Source organism: Mirounga angustirostris, unplaced genomic scaffold (genome assembly GCF_029215605.1).
Source record: "Mirounga angustirostris isolate CCGP_5_RB_7025 unplaced genomic scaffold, mMirAng1.0.hap1 SCAF_16, whole genome shotgun sequence".
Classification (NCBI taxonomy): Eukaryota; Metazoa; Chordata; class Mammalia; order Carnivora; family Phocidae; genus Mirounga; species Mirounga angustirostris.
Genome location: NW_026991724.1, coordinates 48650082 through 48676651, shown reverse-complemented (window position 1 = coordinate 48676651; position 26570 = coordinate 48650082). Strand labels below are relative to the sequence as shown.

Here is a 26570-nt window from a genome sequence, read left to right as displayed (position 1 = left end):
GGGAGAAGCAGACTACGTGCTGAGCAAGGGCCCACCACAGGGCTCCATCCCAGGACCATTAGATCATGATCTGAACCAAAAGGAGACTCTTACCAACTGAGCCACACAGGCACTCCTGTTGAGTTTCTTATATGTCATGTATAACTCAAAAAAGTTGTTAAAAATTATATATACATATATGAAATATTACTTAAAGTACAAATTTTTAAAAATACAAAACTGCATAGCAGGACTTTTTCTTCCACATTTCCCTTCTAGTCAACCAAAGGTGGCAGAGTTTCTCCGCAGCCTGGAGCCTTCCTCAGTGCTCCCACAGCCCAGCAGGGTCTGACCCTCTTCAGCCTCACTCAGTCACAGTCCTTCGGCTCTCCAGGCTCCCCACACTGGACTCCATCAGCCCCTCTGGCCAGCCAGGCATCTGCCTGCTGAGACTGGTACCTCTGTGGGCAGGTCATCCCTCCATACTCTCTGTCCTTCAAGGGGCAAAGGTCCACTCACACACACTTCCAGCCTCAGCCAAAAGGTCATGTTCTCAGGAGTGCTCCATGTGACCCCCCCATCAGCTAAGACCCCCTGACATGGTCCAGATGCACCAGACACTTTCCCTTCCTGGCCCTTCTCTCGATTCTAATTGACTCCTCAGTGCCATGATTTCCTGACTGCCCGTGGCCCTGTTCCAAGGGAAACCCCATGAGTCCAGGGCCCACATCTGTCCTGTTCTCTGTGGAGTTCCCACGACCCATCCCAAGGCCTGACAAGTCACAAATGCCCAGTAAATACTCCTTGAAGGCATGAGGGAAACCACACAATGTCACCCCCATGTGATACCAGGGGGCCCCTGGATTTGGGGACCCTGGGGCTCTGTGTGTGGTGCCAACAGACTCAAGGGCAGGACACAGCAGAGGAGTAGGGAGAAGGGTCGTCCTCTAAGGGCGCTGTCATCAGCATGGGAGGGGGGCAGCACGTGCCCGAGGCTGTCCCTGTAAGGCTGTCAGGGCTTTCCCCCTCCTAGATTCAGGAGGGACGACAGGGGCCTCCTATAGTTAGAGGTCAGACCCCCATTCACTCCCAGAACATGGACACCCCCCTCCCATCTCTGTCTGTGACTGACTTCTCTCCCCAGAGGGCTTGGGTGGGCAGCCTGTGTCCTTCCTCTTCTCTCAGAGATCTGACCTGCCACAAACTCTGGATCACCACCCCAGGTGCAGCTACTACCAGGGGAGTTCAGAGCCTTACACTGACCTCCAAACTCGTCCAGAGGCAAGTCCTCATCCTGAGGGCCCCTGGTCTGTGGGGACTCCTGCTGTGTCTCCCTGAAGGTTTCTCAGCAGCCCAAGGAGTCCTGGGGAACAAGGGGGGAAGTCCTGGGCAGGCAGGACAGAAGAAACCAGGATGTGCCTGTGTTTTCCCGGGGCTGAGGGTCTCCTCCCCTTTCACAGAGGCAGCCCTGGGATCCCTCATCTGAGTCTCCGGATGGAGCCGCCTCCAGCAACTCGTTCCTATGGGGAGACCTAGAGCAGAGCAGAGACAGGGACACAGATGATTTGGATGCATTCCTGCCTCCCCTCCCTGTAGTGATGGGGAGACAGGGCATTGTGGTGTCCAGCCTCTCAGGCCGGTGCCTTTTCCCCAAAGTCTCAAGGGACCCTACAAGGTCATTCCTTGAAATCTTAAGGACAGAGAGCTCCTGTGGAGGGAGCACCATCCCTCTGGGTGGACAATTCTCCTGACACAGGAGTAGGAATCTTCTGGATAATGCCTGTACTCTGCCTGGGCTCACTCTGCCCTGAGATGGAGTCCGGCAGTCTAGGACTCGCAGGGACCAGGACCCAGCTGGCCAGTCCCTCACCTCTGCCCAGGGCTCAGGACCACACATCCTTTGGAGCCTGATCAGTATCCCTGGTGTGGCCCCCAACATTGCCTCCAGGGGATGACATAGGGACATGCAGACAACACACAGGACATTAAACCCTGAAGCTGGCTTTAGCTGAGAAGGTGGAGGAGGAGACTGTTCTCCATCCCTTACTGCAACAGACCCTTCTGGGTCCCTCCCATGTGCCTGTTCTGTCCTGTCCTCTCCTTCTAGAGCCCTAGGAGCACCCTGATCTATCAGGGGTCCCTGTGCAGCCCCCACTCATTACCTGGTACCACCCATGGGGGAGGCAGAGTGACCACAGGAAAGTCCCCCAGGCAGAGGACACAGGCTGCCCAGGACCCTCAGGGACACATGGACAGTCTCTGGGCCACAGTTCAGCCAACAGACCCCGAGGGAGGGTCTCCTCAAAACCTTCCTGGAAGCCTTAGCCACCGGAACTCCTACCACCTTCTCTCTTCCCAGGACACAGGAAACCTCCTTCCCACCTGGGAACTGAGCTCCTGAGACACCTGGTCCTGGGTCTCTGTCCCTGGAAGCAGAGGCCGGGCTGGGGACACCCAGGGATGGGCCGTAGGTCCCTCACCAGTCATCACCCGGCCTGCCCTTTTCTCACTCCCAAGGTCATCTCTGGGATCTTGCTGCCAGGAGTCAATCCAAACTCCCGAGACTTGTAAGAATCCCGGGGAGACAGGAGCCCAGTTGGGCTTCTCTGTTACAAACGGAAATAATCCCCTGGATTTGGGGACCCTGGGGCTCTGTGTGCGGTGCCCACAGACTCAAGGCCAGGACACAGCAGAGACCAACTTGGAGTAGGGAGAAGGGCCATCCTCTAAGGGAACCGGATCCCCCTCAGTCTGGCTATTCAGAGTGTGCTCCCCGGGCCAGGACGATCAGCATCACCTGGGAGCTTGTTAGAGGCAGACTCTGGGGTCCACACCACACCTGCTGAGTCAGAATCTGCATTTTCACAGGGTCTGCAGACCCTCCGTGGGCACAGGAGAGGGAGAGGCGGCCCCACCCCACATCATGGGGTCTCAGCCCGGCTGGGCATCTGCGGAAGCAGCATTTCTGGGTGTCACCTGGGCATCCACAGTCTTGATAAAGTTCCCCAGGTGATTCCAGCGCACAGTGGGGGTGACATCCCTGTGACAAGGGTTCCTGAGGCAGCCCCCAGGCTCCTGAAGGGAAAGCCACACGGGGAGGAGAGAGGGCTGTGGGGGCGCTGACCCTGCACCCTGAACCCGAGCTGTGGGGGTCACCGGACCCCAACGCCACAGGCTTGTGTTTGTCCAAACAAGGGCGTGTGCGCGCTCTCGCATATGGTGGGAAACCACAGCTGAAGACGGAGAGGCCTCAGCTGTTCCCAGGGAACCGCAATGAAGACCGAAATGAAAGGGGAGGAAGGGGACAAGGGAGTCAGGATGGGAGGGGAGGGCAGGGGAGGGGCCCTGGCAGAGACCCCGCCCCCGGCCCACGTGACCCCGCCCAGCGCTCCTGCCCCCAGAGGCCGCTCAGCTCAGAGGGAGGAAGGACGGCACAGCTGACAGGACAGGACGGCTGTGCTCCTGAGCGTTTCTGGAGCAGAAGCTCTTCCCCCAGAGGGAGGGACGCACCGGGCAGCAGGCACCATGGAGCCCCCGTCGGCCCCTCCCCGAGGAGGACGCGTCCCCTGGCAGGAGGTCCTGCTGGCAGGTGAGAGGGATGATCCCCTGCGAGGGGGCGCGAGGATGGGAGAGAGAGGCTGGCTGGGGTCTCCCGGGGAGGACAGGGCTCTGAGAGGGGACAGGGGAGCAGGGCAGGACGGGAAAATCTCATGATCTGGAAGTGGGGAGCCAAGGGCTGTTTCCCAAGTTACTCATCACTGAGGACTGAATTCTGAAACTGATAACAACAACCAGGGACCCTAATCGCTGCCCCTTCCCACCAACCTGAGATCATGACAGACAAATGCCAGACTTGGAGGGCCCTAGGGCCACATTCATTCAGCCCCGGGTATTTGCAGCCTCCCCCACCCCTGGGGTACAGCACAGATCAGACGAGTCCCTGCTCTCCCCGAGCTCACTTCTATGGGGAGGAAGACACGCAGAGACGTCTAGAATGTGATGTCAGGTACTGAGAAGCACCATGAAGGGAACAGAGCAGGGAAAGGTCAGAACGTGAAGACAGAGGGTCTTTAGAGGAGGCGTTCAGGGCAGACCTCTCCCCAGGACCCTCTGAGTGGGAGCAGGTATCTGAGGGCAGGGAGGGAGGGAGAGACAGACATGTGAGGAATAGGGTTGGAAACAGAGGAAATTAAGTTCAGAGGCACTGAAGTAGTGTGGTCATGCCGCTGACCTTGACCAGCAAGAGACACACACTCACACACACACCCCGAGGCTGGGGGATTAGGACCTGCTCTCTCTCCAGAACCCCAGCTTTCCCTCCTAACACATAGGTCCAAACACTGATCTGTCTCCTCCCTTCCCTCCTAGTCTCACTCCTAACCTTCTGGAACCCGCCCACCACTGCCCAAGTCACTGTGGAATCGGTGCCGCCCAATGCTACCGAAGGGAAGGATGTTCTTCTGCTCGTCCACAATCTGCCTGGGGATCTTGTAGGTCTTACCTGGTTCAAAGGGGAAAGTATAGCACCCAGGCATCAAATTGTATCATATGTAGTAGACACACAAGTAACTATCCTAGGGCCTGCACGTAGTGGCAGAGAGACAGTATACCCCAATGGATCCCTGCTGTTCCAGAACATCACCCTGAATGACACAGGATACTACACCATACAAATCATAAAGAGAAATTTTCAAGTTGATCAAGGAATAGGACAGCTGCGCGTATTCCGTGAGTAATTCCTCTCTCACTTCTGGTGTTGGGTGGGATAAATTCTACTTCACACACACACAGGATGGACAGGCCGAGATTTGGCCTCCATCCCCCTCTGAATTATGTCCCGTGTAGGATTCAAGCATTTAGTGCAGGACACACACAGTGGAGACAAACATCCTAAGATTCCTCTTCCAGAACCCAGACTCTGGGACCATCTGAGAAAGACCCTGCTGGGTCCAGTCAGGACCAGGCCTAAGGGGCCTCTGGGATCCTCACCAGAGCTCAGCCCAGAAAGCCCCTGTGTTGGGGCTCCTGACTGTAGTGACCCTGGGGGTCTGTGCCAGGATAGGGTTAGGGCTCCTGGGCAGAGCTGCCTGGGAGCAATGATTTCCCAGCTGCCCGAGCTGGTCACCAGCCAGGGCTCAGTCTCAAGAGCCACATCTGGGGAGGGCAGAGCCTGGTCCTTCACCTGAGACCCAGTATGGACAGCACAGGCACAGGAGTCCCCAGTCCAGGGGCACCTGTGTGGCTTGGTCAGTTAAGCAACTGCCTTTGGCTCACGTCCTGATCCCAGTGTCATGGGATCGAGTCCTGGTTAGGGTCCCTGCTCAGCAGGGGAGTCTGGTTCTCCCCTTCCCCTTGCTCATGCTCTCTCTCTGTCTTTCAAGTAAATAAATAAAATCTTAAAAAAAAAGTCCCCAGTCCATTAGCCAACTGCTGTGGAGGGCTTGGGGGACACCAGTGGAAGGGCAGCGCCCCCAGGAATGAACAGAGCAGAGAGACGTCCTGGCATCTCCCCCTCCACCAAGAATCAGGCCCAGGGAGCCTTCTCTTGTGGAAACAAGCGGAATAGCCGTCATCTGATTGGCCAGCGGCTATAGACCAAATTGAGGTCAGGTATTTCGGGACGTTTAAAGGTTAATTCACAAGCATGGCAAGTAGAGATCATCTACCATTATTCCTATTGCATTAAGGGGAAACTGAGGCACGGGGAGACACAGTCACTGAATCAGGGTCACACAGACTGGTGAGCAGCAGATCAGAGTTACCCAGGCTCTGTGTGCAGACACAGCCCCGTCCTCTCCTCCAGCAGAGGGAGGGATGCTGGTCTGGGCAGTGACGGCAACTGGAGGCTCACTCCATGTTTACTCTAGAACCATATGACCTGCATCAGCAATCAGAGGCAGAATGATCCGGCGACCCTCAGGTGGCCCATCCTCACCTCCCTGTGCTGGACTTGAGATCTGATTGTTTCCTGCTGTGTTGCTGTCACTCCCACTGGGGTGTCAGGGAAAGGACTTGCCTTGTCCTCCCGACTCTGCCCCTGAAACCAGACCAGTGTCCACATGTTAACAAACTCGGTTGCTCTTGCTTAGGAGGGAAGGAGTGAACGGTGCGGGTGTCTCTCCCGCTGGAGGGCAAGGAGCCTGGTGGCCAGATCTGCTAGGACCCTGCACCCAGGACGCCTCTCTGAAGAGATGATGCATCATTCATTCCCTCACCACCCCTGCTTCCTGCTCATCCCCTCGCTCTCTGCTTGGTCACTGGACTCGGCTCTGCCATGGATGGGGTCACTGCCTCATGTCACTCATTATCAAACAGCTGGGCAGAGCTGCCGTCCAGGCCCTGGGACCTGAGTACTGGACTGACCTCCGGGCTTGTTCCTGCTGTCCCCGGGTGTCATTTCTGCTCAGACCCGCATCCCCAGGCTGGGCCGGCAGTTCAGTGCAGAGCCAGGAGAGGTCCGGGGCTGTCTCTGACTCTGTCCTGTGTCTTCCAGGACCAAATGCTGCTCTCTAATTGAGTCTGGAGACAGCCTTGCTGTCAGCACACAGAGCAGGGGCTTTACTTTCTCCTAGCGCTCAGATGCTCATGCATTTGTCCTAAGCTACACACATCTGCCTAGTCTTTGAAGGCCTCAGGTTGGCTGAGAGGTGAGAGATGCCAACTCTGATTCAAGATGCTTGTGGAGGAATCACAGGTACCACCCAGGGCAATGTTCTTTCTGTTGTCTGCACAGCGGAGTTACCCAAATTCAACATCACGAGCAACAACTCCGATCCCGTGGAGAATGTGGATTCTATTGTATTAACGTGTGGACCTCAGACTCAGAGCACAAGCTACCTGTGGTCAGTAAACAATGAGAGCCTCCCGGCCAGCGCCACACTAGAACTGTCCCTGGACAACAGGACTCTCACTATACACAGTGTCACAAGGAATGACACAGGACCCTATGAGTGTGAAATTCAGAACCCAGTGAGTGCTGGTCGTAGTGACCCATTCACCCTGAATGTTCTCTGTGAGTAACTTCCCCTCCTACCTGGCCCGGGCTGCCAGCCCAAATCCACATGCCGGGGGCCAGGCCACATCCATCCTTCTGGGGTCCGAGTCCATGAATCTCAACTACACCCCCAGGCTGCCCATGGCTTCTTGTCCCCGGCAAACCTGGGCAGACTCAGCCTAAGCCAAGACTAGGAGGGGATGACCTGCTCCTACCTGGGAGGGTCACCAGACTATGATGGGAAACAGGTGAATGTCTCAGACCCAGGCTCAGTGAACACAGGGGGCTTTGGACTTTTTAAAATGAGGTTGGGACCCAGCCTAGTGGGACACTGTGGCCCTAATACAGACCAGGAACTTCGGTTTCCCTCGGATTGCATCACCTGTGGCTTTATTCTGTTTGCTCCAGATGGCCTGGACGCCCCCACCATTTCCCCCTCAGACTCCTTTTACCATCCAGGGGCCACCCTCAGTCTCTCCTGACACGCAGCCTCTAACCCGCCTGCACAGTATTCTTGGTTTATCAATGGGAGGCCCCAGCCATTCACACAGAAGCTCTTTATCCCCAACATCACTGCCAATGATGGTGGATCGTATACCTGCCTCGCCTATAACTCTGGCACTCGCCTCAGTAAGACCACAGTCAAGACAATCACAGTCTCTGGTAAGTGGATCCCTGGAGCATCTGCATGGATCGCTGTGGTGAGGGTCTGTCTGGCTTTCAGCAAAGAGCCTAGAAGTTATTGACATTAGCTTAGGTCACAAACAAATCCAAAATCTGTCCCTGAACTCTCCCATTACATGTCTGCAGATGCTTCCTTCCCTTGCTCTCTGATTTTTTCATGGCAGACCTTGGGTCCAGCCTGGAATGTGGGGAGTGAGCTTCTCGGCTCCAGAAAGCCCCATGCATAAAATGGGGCTTTGCAAATGGAGAAGAAGTAGGAGCCTCTGGTTCAAGTTGCTTTTTGTTGTTCTTGAATTGCAGAAGTCCTTTATATAATCCGGATATTAACCTCTTACAGATATGGTTTGCAAATGTTTCCTTCCAATCCATGGGTTGCACTCACATTTTCTTTGTAGTGAACTTTAGTTGACACACAGTGTGACATAGTTTCAGGTGTACAACATAGTGATTGGACAACTCTCTATGTTATGCTCTATTCAACACAATGTAGCTCCCATCTGACCCCATGCAGCCCCATTAAAATACCATTGACTATATTTCCTATGTTGTACATTTCATCCCTATATCCTGTTAATTCCATAACTGGTACTACCACTCTCCAGATTCTGTCTTTTGATGCACAGTTTTCCATTTTGATGTAATACAATTAATCTATTTTTTCTTTTATTGTCTTTGCTTTGGGTGTCATATCTAAGAAATCATTGGGAAATCCAGTTTCAGTAAGTTTTTGCATTATGTTTTTTTCTAGACTTTTACTATTTGACTCTAATGTTTAGATGTTTGACCTATTTAAGTTAATTTTTGTACATGATGAAAGATCGGGTCCAATTTCATTCATTTGCATGGCTATCCAGTGTTCCCAACACCATTGGTTGAGTAGATATTTTTCTCCATTGAACGGTCATGACAGACTTCTTGAAAATCGTTGGACCACATGTGACAGGGTTTGTTTCCGGGGTGCCTATTCTATTCCATTGGTTTCTGTGTCTGTCTTTATACCAGACCCCATTATTATCAGTTACTGTAGCTCTGCAGTCAGGAAGTAGGAGTCCTCCAACTTTGTTCTTTTTCAAAATAAGTTTGGCTATTTGAGGCCCCTGAATTTCTGTGTGAATTTTTGGAAATTCCTATTTCTGCAAAGCAATTCCTTAAGTATTTGATATGGAGGTACCTGGCTGGCTTAGCTGGTGGAGCATGCGACTCCTGATCTTGGGGTTGTAGGTTTGAGCCCCACGTTGGGTGTAGAGAGTACTTAAAAATGAAATCTTAAAAAAAGGAACTTGGTAGGAATTACACTGAATTTGTGGATCTCTTTGGATAACACTGTCATCTTAACAAGACTAAGTTTCATCACCACGAACATGGGATGTCTTTCCATTTATTTGTGTCCTCTGTAATTTCTTTTAGCAATGTTTTATAGATTTCCGTATACAGTCTATTGACTCTAATTAAGTTAACTCCTAAGTCTTTGATTCTTTTTAATGTTATTGCAAATAAAATGCTTTTCCTATTTCTTTCTTGTGTTTTTCATTGTTAGTGTTAGCAACACAGTGATTTCTGTATGTTGATTTTGTATCCTGCAAATTTGTTGAAGTTGTTTATTAGTTCAACAGTTTTTAGTGGAATCTTTAGGGGTTTGTATATAAAATTTCATGTCATCTGCAAACAGACATAACTGTACTTACTTTTCTTCCACTTTGATTGCATTGTGGGGTTTTTTTTCCTCCTAATTATTTTTGCCTGGACTTCTGTACTGTGTTGAATACGGGTGGTGAAAGTGGGATGTTTATCTTCTACCTGATCTTAGAGGAAAGGCTTTCAGTGTTTCATCATGGAGGATGATGTTAGCTCTGGGCGTTTCGTGTAAGGCCTTTATGATATTCAGTAGTTTCCTTCTATTTGGAAGGGTGCCAGTATTCTGTATATAGTACCCGCCACTCGACAGAAGCTTTTCACTATGAGAGTCAATCCACAGATCTGTAAGTAAAAGTCTTCTTCAGAGTGAGAAATCCTGTAGATTGAAAACTCTTTGATTCCTGAGGTAATGAAGACGGGGCAAGCGGCTTTCATTCCCTAGTAAATAAAACAGTGCAAATGCCTTCCCTACTTTATATGAAGCTGCCTTGGACACAGAGATAGAAGGGTTGTGTGTCTTCCCCCCCACCCACCCAATATACCTGGAAATGTATATAAGGAATGAGGCCTGATCATCTAAAGTCACAAAAGTTCAAGAAAATCACACAGAAATCCATGGGAAAAAATTCCTCATGATAGTGATGTTGTTGGCCACGTGGGCTAAGAGGTTCCAGGTGCTGATACTACAGTGATGTCCAGGCAGAGCAGACACATGGGGGAGGGTCCGAGGGGGAGGTAAAGCCCTCTCCTTACAGATCATCACCTGAACAAAGACACTCATCCTTCTGCAGGGCCATCCTCTGGGGGCACCTTTACAGAGCTCGCTAGGGCCCTTGAAGTGTCCAAGATCTCAAAGGAAGGAGAGTAGCCCTGGGCCCCAGGCCCATTCTCATTTAGTGACATCCTGTGTTTCCCCACAGAGCCAATATCCAAGCCCTCTCTCCATGCCAGCAACACCGCAGTCACAGAAGATAAGGACTCTGTGGTCCTGACCTGCTCCACAGATAACACTGGGGTCTCCATCCACTGGTTCTTCAATGGCCAGAGTCTAAAGCTCACAGAGAGGATGAAGCTGTCCCAGGACAACAGCACCCTCACCATAGACCCGGTTGGGAGGGAGGATGCCGGGAATTACCAGTGTGAGGTCTCCAACTGGGTCGGTTCCAGCAAAAGTGACCCCATCAGGCTGAATGTGAACTGTGAGTGACCCTCGACCTCTCCCTCTTCTTCCCTTTATATTTTACTGGCGGAGGTGTGAAGTGGATGCAGGCCTGGAGGAGGTGGGACCCACCTTCAGAGCCTCTCTGGCAATGTGGATAAAATTCCCCAGAATTAGACGGATCTTGCTAGCATCTTGGTTCTAATATGTACCAGCTATTGGACCTCGGGCAAGATGCTCAACCTCCTGAGCCTCAGTCTCCTCATCTCTAAAACTGGAAAGAACAGCTGGATCTTAGGGCTGTTGTGACAGTTGTTAAAATGATTTCATGAGATGAAATTGAGACAGCATCATTTACAGATTCAGCCTCAAGCAAACTTAGCAGCTACTGTTCTTTTGTTATTAACAGTTTTGTAACTAGCTGTAATGACTCCGGGAATTGGGATTAAGTGTTGTCTGATCACGTTCCAGCTCTCTGACCCCCACTGATTTCTGAAGCCCTTTACACACTCAGATGCTCATTTTGCACAGTGGGGATGACACCTGGCCCCTCATTGACAGGGAAGCAGCAGATGAGATAAACATAAAGTATTTCCCATGTGCCTGGCGCAGGGAGGACCTCAAAAGCCGTCAGCTAATGTTATTCTCTTTAATCAGTGTTGAGTGAACAGGTAAGGGCCTCCCTCTAAGAGCATTGATAGAAATGGAAAGGAAGATCCAGGGGAAGAGGCATAATGTGAGAGGAAAATGAACAGGACCCTGGCACTGGGCCCGGGGTGGGGGGACAAAGTGAAGAATGAAGCAAGTCCAGGGGTTTCACCGTGAGGAACAGAAACGATGCAGTGGTCAAGGGGGTGGGGACATTGTGGTGAGAAAACACACGCCACCCAGACCTCAGTGGCCTTTCCTTCCTCCCTAACCAGGCCCTTCCCCCACCGCCCCTCCTGGCTTCCCCAGCTTTGACTTGGGACTCACTGCCCTCCCTTTTTCTTCTTATTTCAGATGGAAGAAGCACCACAGGCCTCCCTGTGGCATCCATCATTGGCATTGCAGTCGGGGTCCTGGTCGGATTGGCACTATAGTTCTGTCCTGGGGTGTCTTCTGTTCCGCACAGTTTTTTCAGAGTTCTGCAGAATTTTCAAGACAGATCATCTCAAAAACATACAAAGTCATCCATAGAGTAGAGAGGGAATATCCCCCACCCAACTCATTCTGAGGTTAGCATAACCTTTAAATTGAAATAGGAATAACAGGAAAAGTACAAAAAGAAGAAAGTATCAGGCCAATCATACTCATGAACATAGAGGAAAAATGCTAGACAAGGAATTCTCAAACCAAATCCAACAGTATATATATATATATAATTTTTTAAGATTTTTTTTTTATTTATTTGACAGAGAGAGAGAGACAGCGAGAGGGAACACAAGCAGGGGGAGTGGGAGGGGGAGAAGCAGGCTTCCGGCCGAGCAGAGAGCCCGATGTGGGGCTCGATCCCAGGACCCTGGGATCATGATCTGAGCCGAAGGCAGACGCTTAACGACTGAGCCACCCAGGCGCCCCAAATCCAACAGTATATAGAATAAGACAGTACACCGTGACTAAGTTCCGATTGTCCCAGCAAAGTAAGGTGATTCAACATTAGAAATTTATAAATGGGGGGCACCTGGGTGGCTCAGTCGGTTAAGCAGCCGGCTCTTGATTTTGGCTCAGGTCATGATCTCAGGGTCCTGGGATTGCTCCCCATGTCAGGTCTGAGCTCAGCGGGGAGTCTGCTTGAGGATTTCTCTCCCTCTCCCACTGCCCCTCCCCTCTCTCAAACAAATAAATAAATCTTAGAAAGAAAAGAAATTTATAAATGGAAGAGGGCAGCAACTTCTAGGGTGCCAGCAATGTTCTGTTTCCTGATCTAGCTGCTAGATACATGGGTGTGTTCGATTTTTGAAAACTCAGTAAGCAAAATACTTCATTCTGTAACAGTCCCTCTACCCCCTCAATTTTTTTTCATGAGACTCTTTGAAAAGACCAGATCAGACATGATGTCCAGTAGAACGCCCACATTCTGACTTTGTTTCCTTATGGCGTCATTTCACTGGCTTCTCTAAACCCTGTATTTCCTATAATTTGTAAAATGAATCTCAAATATTGAAGAGTTTCAGGTTATATTTTGTGGCAAGAATGCTTCCTGGGTTTTATATTGCATCATCACAAGAGGCACATACGAACTTGTCTAGATCTTACGCCAGTGTAACTATTTCAGTGACATAAAAATGGGCACATTTTTTTAGGTGTCTTAAAAAATTGCAGTTCAGTGGGCACATTTTTTTAGGTTTCTTAAAAAATTGCAGTTAGTTGGACACCTGGGTGGCTCAGTCAGTTAAGGGCCTGCTTCGGCTCAGGTCATGATCCTGGGGTCCTGGGAACCAGCCTCCCATTGGGTTCCCTGCTCCACAGGGATTCTGCTTCTCCCTCTGCCTCTCCCCCTGCTTGTGCTCTCTCTCCCTCTCAAATAAATATTAAAATCTTTTAAAAAATAAAATAAATAAAATAAAATAAATTCCAGTTAGTTTACATACAGGGTAATATTAGTTTTAGGTGTACAATATACTCATTCGACTCTTCCATACAACACCTGGTGCTCATCACAACCAGTGCCCTCCTTAATCCCCATCTCCTATTTCACTCATTCCCCCACTCACCTCCCCTCTAGCAACCATCAGCTTGTTCTCAATAGTTAAGAATCTGTTTCTTGGTTTGCCTCTCTCTCTTTTTCCCCTATTCTAATTTGCTTCGTTTCTTAATTTCCACATGACTGAAATCATAGCGTATTTCTCTTTCCCTGACTGACGTATTTCACTTAGCATAACACACTCTAGCTCCACCCACATTGTCGCAAATGAAAAGATTTCATTCTTTATTGTGGCTGAGTAGTATTCCATTATGTATACATATATATATTCCATTATATGTATATATATATACACCACATCATCTTTATCCATTCATCAACTGATGGACATTTGGGCTGTTTCCATAGTTTGGCTATTGTAAATAATCCTGCTGTAAGCACCGGGTGTGTGTATCCCTTTGAATTAGGATTTTTGTATCCTTCGGGTAAATACCTAGGAGAGCACTTGCTGGATCACTGGGTAGTTTTATTCTTAACTTTTTGAGGAACCTTTCTACCCTGTTCCAGAGTGGCTGCCCCGGTTTACATTCCCACCAACATGCAGGAGTGCTCTCCTTCCTAATCAGTGGGCATTTTTTTGTACAAAGACAAATGTGTATACAGAAATACAAGATTAGAAAACTATCTACCATGCTGGTCCTCAACAGAAGGAAAGCTGTCTATGGCAAGCCCACAGCTAACGTCATACTCAGTGGTGAAAGGCTGAAAGCTTCTCTATTAGAATCAGAAACATGACAAGGGTGCTCATCCTCACTTCTATTCAGCATAGTACTGAGAGTCTTAGCCAGAGCAATTAGGCAAGAAAAAGAAATAAAAGACATTCATGCCAGAAAAGAAGAAGTAAAATTCTCTTTGTTTGTAGATGACAGGATCTTCTATAGAGAAAACTCCAAAGGCTCCATGAAACACTGTCAGAACTAATATACAAATTTAAGGAAGCTGCAGGATGCAAAATCAATCTACAGAAATCAGTGCATTTCTATCCACTAACAAAGAACCTATGGCAAACTACCTGGAAAACAAATAAAAGGTTCCCATTTCCCATGGCATCAGAAAGAATGAAATGCTTTGCCCTGGCGGGGCCCTGAGGGGTGGAAGCAGGCACCGGGAAGGCAGGGAGTAGTCCAGTCTGTAGGGTCAGAGGCAAGGGAGCTCTGCTCTGTGGGCACCAAAGATGCTGCTTGGGAGGCAACGCCCAGCCCCCACAGAGTATGGGTCAAGGAATAAGCAGAGTCCACTCAACCCGAAGAGAAGCAAAGATAAGCACAATGGCTTTAGTGTCTACTCATGGGAAGCAAGACTAAGGTCCCCATTTGCCACCATCAAGAAAGCAGAGCCTGGGCGCCTGGGTGGCTCAGTTGGTTAAGCGACTGCCTTCGGCTCAGGTCATGATCCTGGAGTCCCTGGATCCAGTCCCGCAACGGGCTCCCTGCTCGGCAGGGAGCCTGCTTCTCCCTCTGACCCTCCCCTCTCTCATGTGCTCTCTCTCTCATTCTCTCTGTCTCAAATAAATAAATAAAATTAAAAAAAAAAAAAGAAAGCAAAGCCTGTAGTTTTGGAGTACTGCCCCAAGATGCTTGTGTCTTGGCATTTGGCTTTACAAAGGTGTCATACCCAGGAGAATGCCAGAGTAAATTCCATTCCTTGGACGATCTGCTCTTTTTTGGCCCAGGAAATAGCAGGAACAGCTGCTTATGTGTGAAGAGTGCAATATAAAGGATGCATTGAGGGGTGCTGGGTGGCTCAGTCATTAAGCACCTTCGGCTCAGGTCAGGATCCCAGGGTCCTGGGATCGAGCCCCGCATTGGGTTCCCCACTCCCCAGGAAGCCTGCTTCTCCCTCTCCCACTCCCTCAGCTTGTGTTCCCTCTCTAGCTGTGTCTCTCTCTGTCAAATAAATAAATAAAATCTTTAAAAAAAAAAAAAGGATGCATTGAACGAAAAGAGACATTCACAGCCTTCACCTTCCTAAACTCTGTATCTATTGAAGTTTCTTACACCTCTGAATTTGTACACATTTAAACTTTCAAGTGTACTTTAAAATAGTACACTTAGAGTGGGACTGAAACATTGTGATACTCTCACTCTGTTGGGATGGTTTCTGTGGAAGGTTCTCAATGAAATTGAACAGCAAATGTTTTCCTACTGTTTAAGAACCTATCGGGAGCTCTCCACAGGGAAAAGAAATTATGTTGCAACTAACTTGTTTACAGCTAAGTAAAAGAATTCAGTCTTCTCTGAAAAAAAGAAAGAAAGAGAAAGAAACAAAATAATTGGACTAAATGTCATCAAGGAGGGGAAAGATCTTTAGGCTAGGACCATGAGATATTGAGGAAAGAAACTGAAGCCCACACCAATAAATGAAAAGATATCCCCTGTCCATGGGTTGGAAGAATTAATACTGTTAAAATATCCATACTATTCAACATGACCTATATGTGCAATGCAATCCCCATCAAAATTCCAATGGTCTTTTTCAGGGAAGGGGAAAAAGGAATTCTGTAATTTGGGTGGAACCACAAGATATGTCAAAGAGCCAAAGAAATCTTGGGCAAGAAGAACGAAGCTGGAATCACTTGGGCAAGAATCACTCTTCCCGATTTCAAACTACATTTCAAAACCACAGTAATGAAAGCAGTACGGCATTGTGACAGCCCTCCACCAGGTTTAAGGGTTCACCCCTTGCTTGCTGACTTAAGTCCCATGATCTGTAGCAGAACGAACCTACTTTCCTTGGGATTTGCAGACCACTGGCCTCGAGGAGTGAAGGACCAAACTTTCCCAGGAGATAAGGCCTGCCTACATTGGAAAATAGCTGCCCCGGGTGCCAGCAAGTCTGTTCAGGGTCATGTCCGCATACTACCAGCTGCTTGGGCACCTGCTTCTCCTGCACACAGCCGCCCTCCCTTTTTCTCATGCCTTCCCCTTTAAAGCACCCTCCACTCCCAAACCCCCTGGACCGGGAACATGATCTTTGAAACATTAGTCCACTGTCTTCCCAGCATGCTGGCTTCCTGATTAAAGCAACCTTTCTTCACCTACCATCACTTGTCCCTCATGGGTTGATTTTTGAGGTGTGAGCAGCCAAACGTGAGTTTGGAGCCAGTCTCAGTCAGGTAAGAGTATTGACAGAAAGACAGAACAATGGAACAGAACAGAGAGCCCTCAATAAATTCCTGCATATATGGTCATCGGATCTTTGACAAGGGTGTTAAGAATACGCAGTGGGAAAAGACAGTCTCTTCAACAAATGATGTTGGGAAAAGTGGATATCCACATAGCAAAAGAATGAAATTGCACATTTACTTTACACATACACAAAAATCAACTCAAAATGGATGAACGACTTCAATATAAGACCCCAAACCATAAAACTCCTCAAAGAAGACATAGGGGAAAAGCTTGATGACATTGGTCTTGGCAATCACTTCATGCATATGGTAACAAAAAGCACATGCAACAGAAATGAAAATCAACAAGTGGGACTATATCAAACTAGGAAGCTTCTGCCCAGCTAAGGAAACCATCAGCACAATGAAAAGGCAACCTACCAACTGGGAGAGAATATTTTCAAACCATGTATCAGATAAGGGGTTAATATCCCACATATGTAAGGAACTCCTACAGCTGGATAGTAAGACACAAACAAACAAATAACCTGATTTTAAATGGGTTAAAGTCTTGAGTAGATATTTCTTCTATGGCAGTTGGGTATATGTAAAAAGAGAAATGGAAATCTAACCCACCATGAGATATTACCACACACAGGTTGCAAAGGTTATTATTGGGGGGAGGGGAAAGACAAGTGTTGGTGAGGATGTTGAGAAATTGGAACCTTTGCACCCTGTTGGTGAGAATGCAAACTGGCGTGGCCATTCGGAAAACAGTATGGAGGTTCCTCAAAAAATTAAACATACAACTACACTAAGATCCAGCAATCCCACTTCCGGGCATTTCTCCAGAAGAACTGAAATCAAGATCTTGAGGAGATATTAGCACAGCTGTGTTCATTGCAACACTATTCACAGTAGCCGAGATATGGAAACAACCTAAATGTCCATCGACAGACTAATGATTGAGGAAAATGCTGTAAATACATACAGTGGAACACTATTCAGAGGACAGATCTCATATGAGCTGTTCATAAAGTAAAAGAACGATAAAAGAAAATGAAAAATGATTTCACAGTCAAAACTAAAACTCCACACTGAGATGCCACTTCACATACAGTAGACGGGCTAAAATATTAAAAACACTTTCCAAACTAAGTGTTGTTGAGGATGGGGGGCGGGGGGACAAGTGGAACGCTCCTACATTGCTAGGGAGAATGTACAATTGCAACTACTTTGGAAAACAGTGTAGCGTGTTCTTCAAAAAACTAAACCTGTGCCTCCTCAGCGATCCCCTCACTGCACTCCTGGGTGGAACTCTACCCCAGAGAAATGAAAGCACATGCCCGCTTCTAAGACTCCTGCACAAAAGTTCCTGGCAGGTATACTTGTAATCGCCCAGAGTTGGAAACAACATAAATGTCCATAAATGAGTGAATTAAAAAAAAAAACTTTCTGCATCCTTTCAATGTCATACAACTAAGGGATAAAAAAGGAAAAAACTGGAGATTTGCAATAACAAGGAGCAATGAGTTATTTTTGAAAACCATGCTGAGTAAAGATGTTGACTGTGGTCCCAAATCGTATTGTATGATTCAAATTTTCAAAATTCTAAAAAATGCACACTAATCTATAACAGCAAAAGCTAATGTAAGGTTTCATGGGAACATGGGGAAGGAGGGTCAGAGGGGTGGGAATGAAGAGAATAAAGAGGACATGAGGAGACTTTGGAGAAGAAGGGACATATTCAGTATCTTCACCTAGGAATGACTTCTCTGCATGCCCGTGGCAAAACATATTAAATTGTATACTTTCAATATGTTGAAATTCTTATAGGTCAACTATAATTCAATAAAGTGGTTAAAAATTATACGTCTATAATGTACAAATTAAAAAAAAAAAACTGGATAGAGGGAATTTTTCGTCCGCATTTCCTGCACAGTCCACCAGAGGACGGCAGAGCTGCTCTACACCTGGGCGCCTTCCTCAGCACCCACAGCCCAGCAGGGTCTGACCCTCCCCAGCCTCACCCAGTCACCGTCCTCCTGGCTCTCCAGGCTCCCCACACTGGACCCCGTCAGCCCCTCCGGCCAACCAGGCATCTGCCCGCTGAGACTGGTCCCTCTATGGGCAGCTCGTCCCTCCACACCTCTGTCCTTAGAGGGCGAAAGTCTATTCACGCTTCAGGTCTCAGACAAAAGGTCACTTTCCCAGGAGTGCTCCATGGGACCCCCCATCAGCTGAGCCCCCCTGACATGCTCCGATGCACCAGGCACTTTCCCTTCCTGGCCCTTCTCTCGATTCTAATTGACTCCTCAGTGCCATGATTTCCTGACTGCCCGTGGCCCTGTTCCAAGGGAAACCCCACGAGTCCAGGACCCACATCTGTCCTGTTCTCGGTGGAGCTCCCACGACCCAGCCCAGGGCCTGACACGTCACGAAGCCCAGTAAATACTCATTAAATGCAGGAGGGAAACCACTCACATCCTTGGGAGCCTCGTCAGCATCCCTGGTGCAGCCCCGAGAATAGCCTCCAGGGGGCGACATAGGGACATGCAGACAACACACAGGACGTTAAACCCTGAAGCGGGCTTCCGCTAAGGACGTGGAGAAGGAGCCTGGTTTCCATCCCTTTCTCCAACAGACACTTCTGGGTCGCTCCCACGTGCCAGTTCTGTCCTGCCCGCTCCTTCTTGGGCCCTAGGAGCACCCTGATCTGTCAGGGGTCCATGTGCAGCTCCCCATTCCCTGCCGGGCTCCACCCATGGGGGAGGCAGGGTGACCACGAGAAAGTCCCCCAGGCAGAGCACACAGGCTGCCCAGGACGCTCAGGGCACATGGACAGTCTCGGGGCCACAGTTCAGCCACAGACCCTGAGGAAGGGTCTCCTCAAAACCTTCCTGGGGGCCCCTGCCACCCAACCTCCCACCATGTCCTCTCTTCCTGGGACACACAGGAAACCCCCTTCCCACCTGGGAACTGAGCTCCTGAGACACCTGGTCCTGGGTCTCTGTCCCTGGAAGCAGAGGCCGGGCTGGGGACACCCAAGGATGGCCGTGCGTCCCTCACCAGTCATCACCTGGCCTGCTCCTTTCTCACCCCAGCGTCATCACTGGGACCTCACTACCAGGAGTCAATCCAACCTCCCCAGAGCGGAGAGAACACTGGGGAGACCGGTGCCCAGCTGGGATTCTCTGTTACAAACGGAAATAATCCCCTGGATTTGGGGACCCTGGGGCTCTGTGTGTGGTGCCCACAGACTCAAGGCCAGGACATAGCAGAGACTAACTTGGAGTAGGGAGAGGGGCCATCCTCTAAGGGAACCGGATCCCCCTCTGTCTGGCTATTCAGAGTGTGCTCCCCGGGCCAGGACGATCAGCATCACCTGGGAGCTTGTTAGAGGCTGACTCTGGGGTCCACACCACACCTGCTGAGTCAGAATCTGCATTTTCACAGCATCTGCAGACCCTCCGTGGGCTCAGGAGAGGGAGAGGCGGACCCACCTCCGGCCCACGTGACCCCGCCCAGCGCTCCTGTCCCCAGAGGCCGCTCAGCTCAGAGGGAGGAAGGACGGCAGAGCTGACAGGACAGGACGGCAGTGCTCCTGAGCGTTTCTGGAGCAGAAGCTCTTCCCCCAGAGGGAGGGACGCACCGGGCAGCAGGCACCATGGAGCCCCCGTCGGCCCCTCCCCGAGGAGGACGCGTCCCCTGGCAGGAGGTCCTGCTGGCAGGTGAGAGGGATGATCCCCTGCGAGGGGGCGGGAGGATGGGAGAGAGAGGCTGGCTGGGGTCTCCCGGGGAGGACAGAGCTCTGAGAGGGGACAGGGGAGCAGGGCAGGACGGGGGAGCCGGCTCAGCAACAGGAAAATCTCATCATCTGGAAGTGGGGAGCCAAGGGCTGTGTCCCAAGTTACTCATCACTGAGGACTGAATTCTAAAAACTGATCACAACAACCAGGGACCCTAATCGCTGCCCCTTCCCACCCACCTGAGATCATGACAGACAAATGCCAGACTTGGAGAGCCCTGGGGACACGTTCATTCAGCGCCGGGTATTTGCAGCCTGCCCCACCCCTGGGGTACAGCACAGATCAGACGAGTCCCTGCCCTCCCCGAGCTCACTTCGATGGGGAGGAAGACAGACACGCAGAGACGTCTAGAATGTGATGTCAGGTACTGAGAAGCACCAGGAAGGGAACAGAGCAGGGAAAGGTCAGAACGTGAAGACAGAGGGTCTTTAGAGGAGGCGTTCAGGGCAGACCTCTCCCCAGGACCCTCTGAGTGGGAGCAGGTATCTGAGGGCAGGGAGGGAGTGAAAGACAGACATGTGAGGAAGAGGGTTGGAAACAGAGAAAGTAAGTTCAGAGGCCCTGAAGTAGTGTGGTCGTGCCCCTGACCTTGACCAGCAGGAGACACACTCACATACACACCCCGAGGCTGGGGGATTAGGACCTGCTCTCTCTCCAGAACCCCAGCTTTCCCTCCCAACACATAGGTTCAAACACTGATCCGTCTTCTCCCTTCCCTCCTAGTCTCACTCCTAACCTTCTGGAACCCGCCCACCACTGCCCAAGTCACTGTGGAATCAGTGCCATCCAATGTTGCTGAAGGGAAGGATGTTCTTCTGCTCGTCCACAATCTGCCTGGGGACCCTATAGGCTATGGCTGGTTCCGAGGGGAAATTGTAGAGCCCAGCAGTCAAATTGTATCATATGCAGTAGACAGAAATGTAACTGCCCCAGGGCCTGCACACAGCGGCAGAGAGACAATATACCCAGATGGATCCCTGCTGTTCCAGAACATCAACCTGAAGGACACAGGATACTACACCATACAAATCATAAAGAGAAATTTTCAAGTTGATGAAGGAACAGGACAGCTGCGCGTATTCCGTGAGTAATTCCTCTCTCACCTCTGGTGTTGGGTGGGGTGGATTCTACTTCACACAACAGGATTCACAGGCCTGAACTGGGCCTCCATTCCCTTCCGCATTATGTCCTGTGGGGGGTTCGAGCATTTAGTACAGGACACACACAGTGGGGACAACTTAATTAGATTAGAATTCCTTTCCCAGAATCCAGATTCAGGGATCTAGAACTCTGCGCGCCCCAGGCAGGACAAGTCCTGAGGGGCCTCTGGGATCCCCACCAGAACTCAGCCCAGAAAGCCCCTGCCCAGACCCCTGTGTTGGGGCTGCTGATTCTAGTGACCCTGGAGAGTCTGTGCCAGGATGGGGTTAGGGCTCCTGAGCAGAGCTGACTGGGAGCAACTCAGTTGCTTTTGTTAGGAGGGAAGGAGTGAACGGTGCGGGTGTCTCTCCCGCTGGAGGGCGAGGAGCCTGGTGGCCAGATCTGCTAGGATCCTGCACCCAGGATGCCTCTCTGAAGAGATGATGCATCATTCATTCCCTCACCACCCCTGCTTCCTGCTCATCCCCTCGCTCTCTGCTTGGTCACTGGACTCGGCTCTGCCATGGATGGGGTCACTGCCTCATGTCACTCATTATCAAACAGCTGGGCAGAGCTGCCGTCCAGGCCCTGGGACCTGAGTACTGGACTGACCTCCGGGCTTGTTCCTGCTGTCCCCGGGTGTCATTTCTGCTCAGACCCCCATCCCCAGGCTGGGCTGGCAGGTCAGTGCAGAGCCAGGAGAGGTCCGGGGCTGTCTCTGACTCTGTCCTGTGTCTTCCAGGACCAAATGCTGCTCTGTAATTGACTCTGGAGACAGCCTTGCTGTCAGCACACAGAGCAGGGGCTTTACTTTCTCCTAGCGCTCAGATGCTCATGCATTTGTCCTGAGCTACACACATCTGCCTAGTCTTTGAAGGCCTCAGGTTGGCTGAGAGGTGAGAGATGCCAACTCTGATTCAAGATGCTTGTGGAGGAATCACAGGTACCACCCAGGGCAATGTTCTTTCTGTTGTCTGCACAGCGGAGTTACCCAAATTCAACATCACGAGCAACAACTCCGATCCCGTGGAGAATGTGGATTCTATTGTATTAACGTGTGGACCTCAGACTCAGAGCACAAGCTACCTGTGGTCAGTAAACAATGAGAGCCTCCCGGCCAGCGCCACACTAGAACTGTCCCTGGACAACAGGACTCTCACTATACATGATGTCACAAGGAATGACACAGGACCCTATGAGTGTGAAACTCGGAACCCAGTGAGTGCCGGTCGTAGTGACCCATTCACCCTGAATGTTCTCTGTGAGTAACTCCCTTCCTACCTGGCCCGGGCTGCCAGCCCAAATCCACATGCCGGGGGCCAGGCCACATCCATCCTTCTGGGGTCCGAGTCCATGAATCTCAGCTACACCCCCAGGCTGGCCATGGCTTCTTGTCCCCGGCAAACCTGGGCAGACTCAGCCTAAGCCAAGACTAGGAGGGGATGACCTGCTCCTACCTGGGAGGGTCACCAGACTATGATGGGAAACAGGTGAATGTCTCAGACCCAGGCTCAGTGAACACAGGGGGCTTTGGACTTTTTAAAATGAGGTTGGGACCCAGCCTAGTGGGACACTGTGGCCCTAATACAGACCAGGAACTTCGGTTTCCCTCGGATTGCATCACCTGTGGCTTTATTCTGTTTGCTCCAGATGGCCCGGACGCCCCCACCATTTCCCCCTCAGACTCCTTTTACCATCCAGGGGCCACCCTCAGTCTCTCCTGCCACGCAGCCTCTAACCCGCCTGCACAGTATTCTTGGTTTATCAATGGGAGGCCCCAGCCATTCACACAGAAGCTCTTTATCCCCAACATCACTGCCAATGATGGTGGATCGTATACCTGCCTCGCCTATAACTCTGGCACTCGCCTCAGTAAGACCACAGTCAAGACAATCACAGTCTCTGGTAAGTGGATCCCTGGAGCATCTGCTTGGATCGCTGTGGTGAGGGTCTGTCTGGCTTTCAGCAAAGAGCCTAGAAGTTATTGACATTAGCTTAGGTCACAAACAAATCCGAAATCTGTCCCTGAACTCTCCCATTACATGTCTGCAGATGCTTCCTTCCCTTGCTCTCTGATTTTTTCATGGCAGACCTTGGGTCCAGCCTGGAATGTGGGGAGTGAGCTTCTCGGCTCCAGAAAGCCCCATGCATAAAATGGGGCTTTGCAAATGGGGAAGAAGAAGGAGCCTCTGGTTCAAGTTGCTTTTTGTTGTTCTTGAATGGCAGAAGTCCTTTATATAATCCGGATATTAACCTCTTACAGATATGGTTTGCAAATGTTTCCTTCCAATCCATGGATTGCTCTCACATTTTCTTTGTTAGTGAACTTTAGTTGACACACAGTGTGACATAGTTTCAGGTGTACAACATAGTGATTGGACAACTCTCTATGTTATGCTCTATTCAACACAATGTAGCTCCCATCTGACCCCATGCAGCCCCATTAAAATACCATTGACTATATTTCCTATGTTGTACATTTCATCCCTATATCCTGTTAATTCCATAACTGGTACTACCACTCTCCAGATTCTGTCTTTTGATGCACAGTTTTCCATTTTGATGTAATACAATTCATCTATTTTTTTCTTGTACTGTCTTCGCTTTGGGTGTCGTATCTAAGAAATCATTGGGAAATCCAGTTTCAATAAATTTTTGCATTATGTTTGTTTTTAGACTTTTACTATTTGACTCTAATGTTTAGATGTTTGACCTATTTAAGTTAATTTTTGTACATGATGTAAGATCGGGTCCAACTTCATTCATTTGCATGGCTATCCAGTGTTCCCAACACCATTGGTTGAGTAGATATTTTTCTCCATTGAACGGTCATGACAGACTTCTTGAAAATCGTTGGACCACATGTGACAGGGTTTGTTTCCGGGGTGCCTATTCTATTCCATTGGTTTCTGTGTCTGTCTTTATACCAGACCCCATTATTATCAGTTACTGTAGCTCTGCAGTCAGGAAGTAGTAGTCCTCCAAGTTGGTTCTTTTTCTTTTTTTTTTTAAAGATTTTATTTATTTATTTGACAGAGAGAGACACAGCGAGAGAGGGAACACAAGCAGGGGGAGTGGGAGAGGGAGAAGCAGGCTCCCCGCAGAGCAGGGAGCCCAATGCGGGACTCGATCCCGGGACCCTGGGATCATGACCTGAGCTGAAGGCAGTCGTTTAACCAACTGAGCCACCCAGGCACCCCAACTTGGTTCTTTTTCAAAATAAGTTTGGCTATTTGAGGCCCCTGAATTTCTGTGTGAATTTTTGGAAATTCCTATTTCTGCAAAGCAATTCCTTAAGTATTTGATATGGAGGTACCTGGCTGGCTTAGCTGGTGGAGCATGCGACTCCTGATCTTGGGGTTGTAGGTTTGAGCCCCACGTTGGGTGTAGAGAGTACTTAAAAATGAAATCTTAAAAAAAGGAACTTGGTAGGAATTACACTGAATTTGTGGATCTCTTTGGATAACACTGTCATCTTAACAAGACTAAGTTTCATCACCACGAACATGGGATGTCTTTCCATTTATTTGTGTCCTCTGTAATTTCTTTTAGCAATGTTTTATAGATTTCCGTATATAGTCTATTGACTCTAATTAAGTTAACTCCTAAGTCTTTGATTCTTTTTAATGTTATTGCAAATAAAATGCTTTTCCTATTTCTTTCTTGTGTTTTTCATTGTTAGTGTTAGCAACACAGTGATTTCTGTATGTTGATTTTGTATCCTGCAAATTTGTTGAAGTTGTTTATTAGTTCAACAGTTTTTAGTGGAATCTTTAGGGGTTTGTATATAAAATTTCATGTCATCTGCAAACAGACATAACTGTACTTACTTTTCTTCCACTTTGATTGCATTGTGGGTTTTTTTTCCTCCTAATTATTTTTGCCTGGACTTCTGTACTGTGTTAAATACGGGTGGTGAAAGTGGGATGTTTATCTTCTACCTGATCTTAGAGGAAAGGCTTTCAGTGTTTCATCATGGAGGATGATGTTAGCTCTGGGCGTTTCGTGTAAGGCCTTTATGATATTCAGTAGTTTCCTTCTATTTGGAAGGGTGCCAGTATTCTGTATATAGTACCCGCCACTCGACAGAAGCTTTTCACTATGAGAGTCAATCCACAGATCTGTAAGTAAAAGTCTTCTTCAGAGTGAGAAATCCTGTAGATTGAAAACTCTTTGATTCCTGAGGTAATGAAGACGGGGCAAGCGGCTTTCATTCCCTAGTAAATAAAACAGTGCAAATGCCTTCCCTACTTTATATGAAGCTGCCTTGGACACAGAGATAGAAGGGTTGTGTGTCTTCCCCCCCACCCACCCAATATACCTGGAAATGTATATAAGGAATGAGGCCTGATCTTCTAAAGTCATAAAAGTTCAAGAAAATCACACAGAAATCCATGGGAAAAAATTCCTCATGATAGTGATGTTGTTGGCCACGTGGGCTAAGAGGTTCCAGGTGCTGATACTACAGTGATGTCCAGGCAGAGCAGACACATGGGGGAGGGTCCGAGGGGGAGGTAAAGCCCTCTCCTTACAGATCGTCACCTGAACAAAGACACTCATCCTTCTGCAGGGCCATCCTCTGGGGGCACCTTTACAGAGCTCGCTAGGGCCCTTGAAGTGTCCAAGATCTCAAAGGAAGGAGAGTAGCCCTGGGCCCCAGGCCCATTCTCATTTAGTGACATCCTGTGTTTCCCCACAGAGCCAATATCCAAGCCCTCTCTCCATGCCAGCAACACCGCAGTCACAGAAGATAAGGACTCTGTGGTCCTGACCTGCTCCACAGATAACACTGGGGTCTCCATCCACTGGTTCTTCAATGGCCAGAGTCTAAAGCTCACAGAGAGGATGAAGCTGTCCCAGGACAACAGCACCCTCACCATAGACCTGGTCAGGAGGGAGGATGCCGGGAATTACCAGTGTGAGGTCTCCAACTGAGTCGGTTCCAGCAAAAGTGACCCCATCAGGCTGAATGTGAACTGTGAGTGACCCTCGACCTCTCCCTCTTCTTCTCTTTATATTTTACTGGCGGAGGTGTGAAGTGGATGCAGGCCTGGAGGAGGTGGGACCCACCTTCAGAGCCTCTCTGGCAATGTGGATAAAATTCCCCAGAATTAGACGGATCTTGCTAGCATCTTGGTTCTAATATGTACCAGCTACTGGACCTCGGGCAAGATGCTCAACCTCCTGAGCCTCAGTCTCCTCATCTCTAAAACTGGAAAGAACAGCTGGATCTTAGGGCTGTTGTGACAGTTGTTAAAATGATTTCATGAGATGAAATTGAGACAGCATCATTTACAGATTCAGCCTCAAGCAAACTTAGCAGCTACTGTTCTTTTGTTATTAACAGTTTTGTAACTAGCTGTAATGACTCCGGG

The 26570-nt window shown here is 49.4% G+C and overlaps 1 pseudogene; it reads left to right on the top strand.

Moving 5' to 3' along the window:
• The first annotated feature begins 3392 nt into the window (after positions 1–3392).
• Positions 3393–26130, top strand: LOC123842645 (carcinoembryonic antigen-related cell adhesion molecule 5-like; annotated as a pseudogene).
• Positions 26131–26570: the final 440 nt, after the last annotated feature.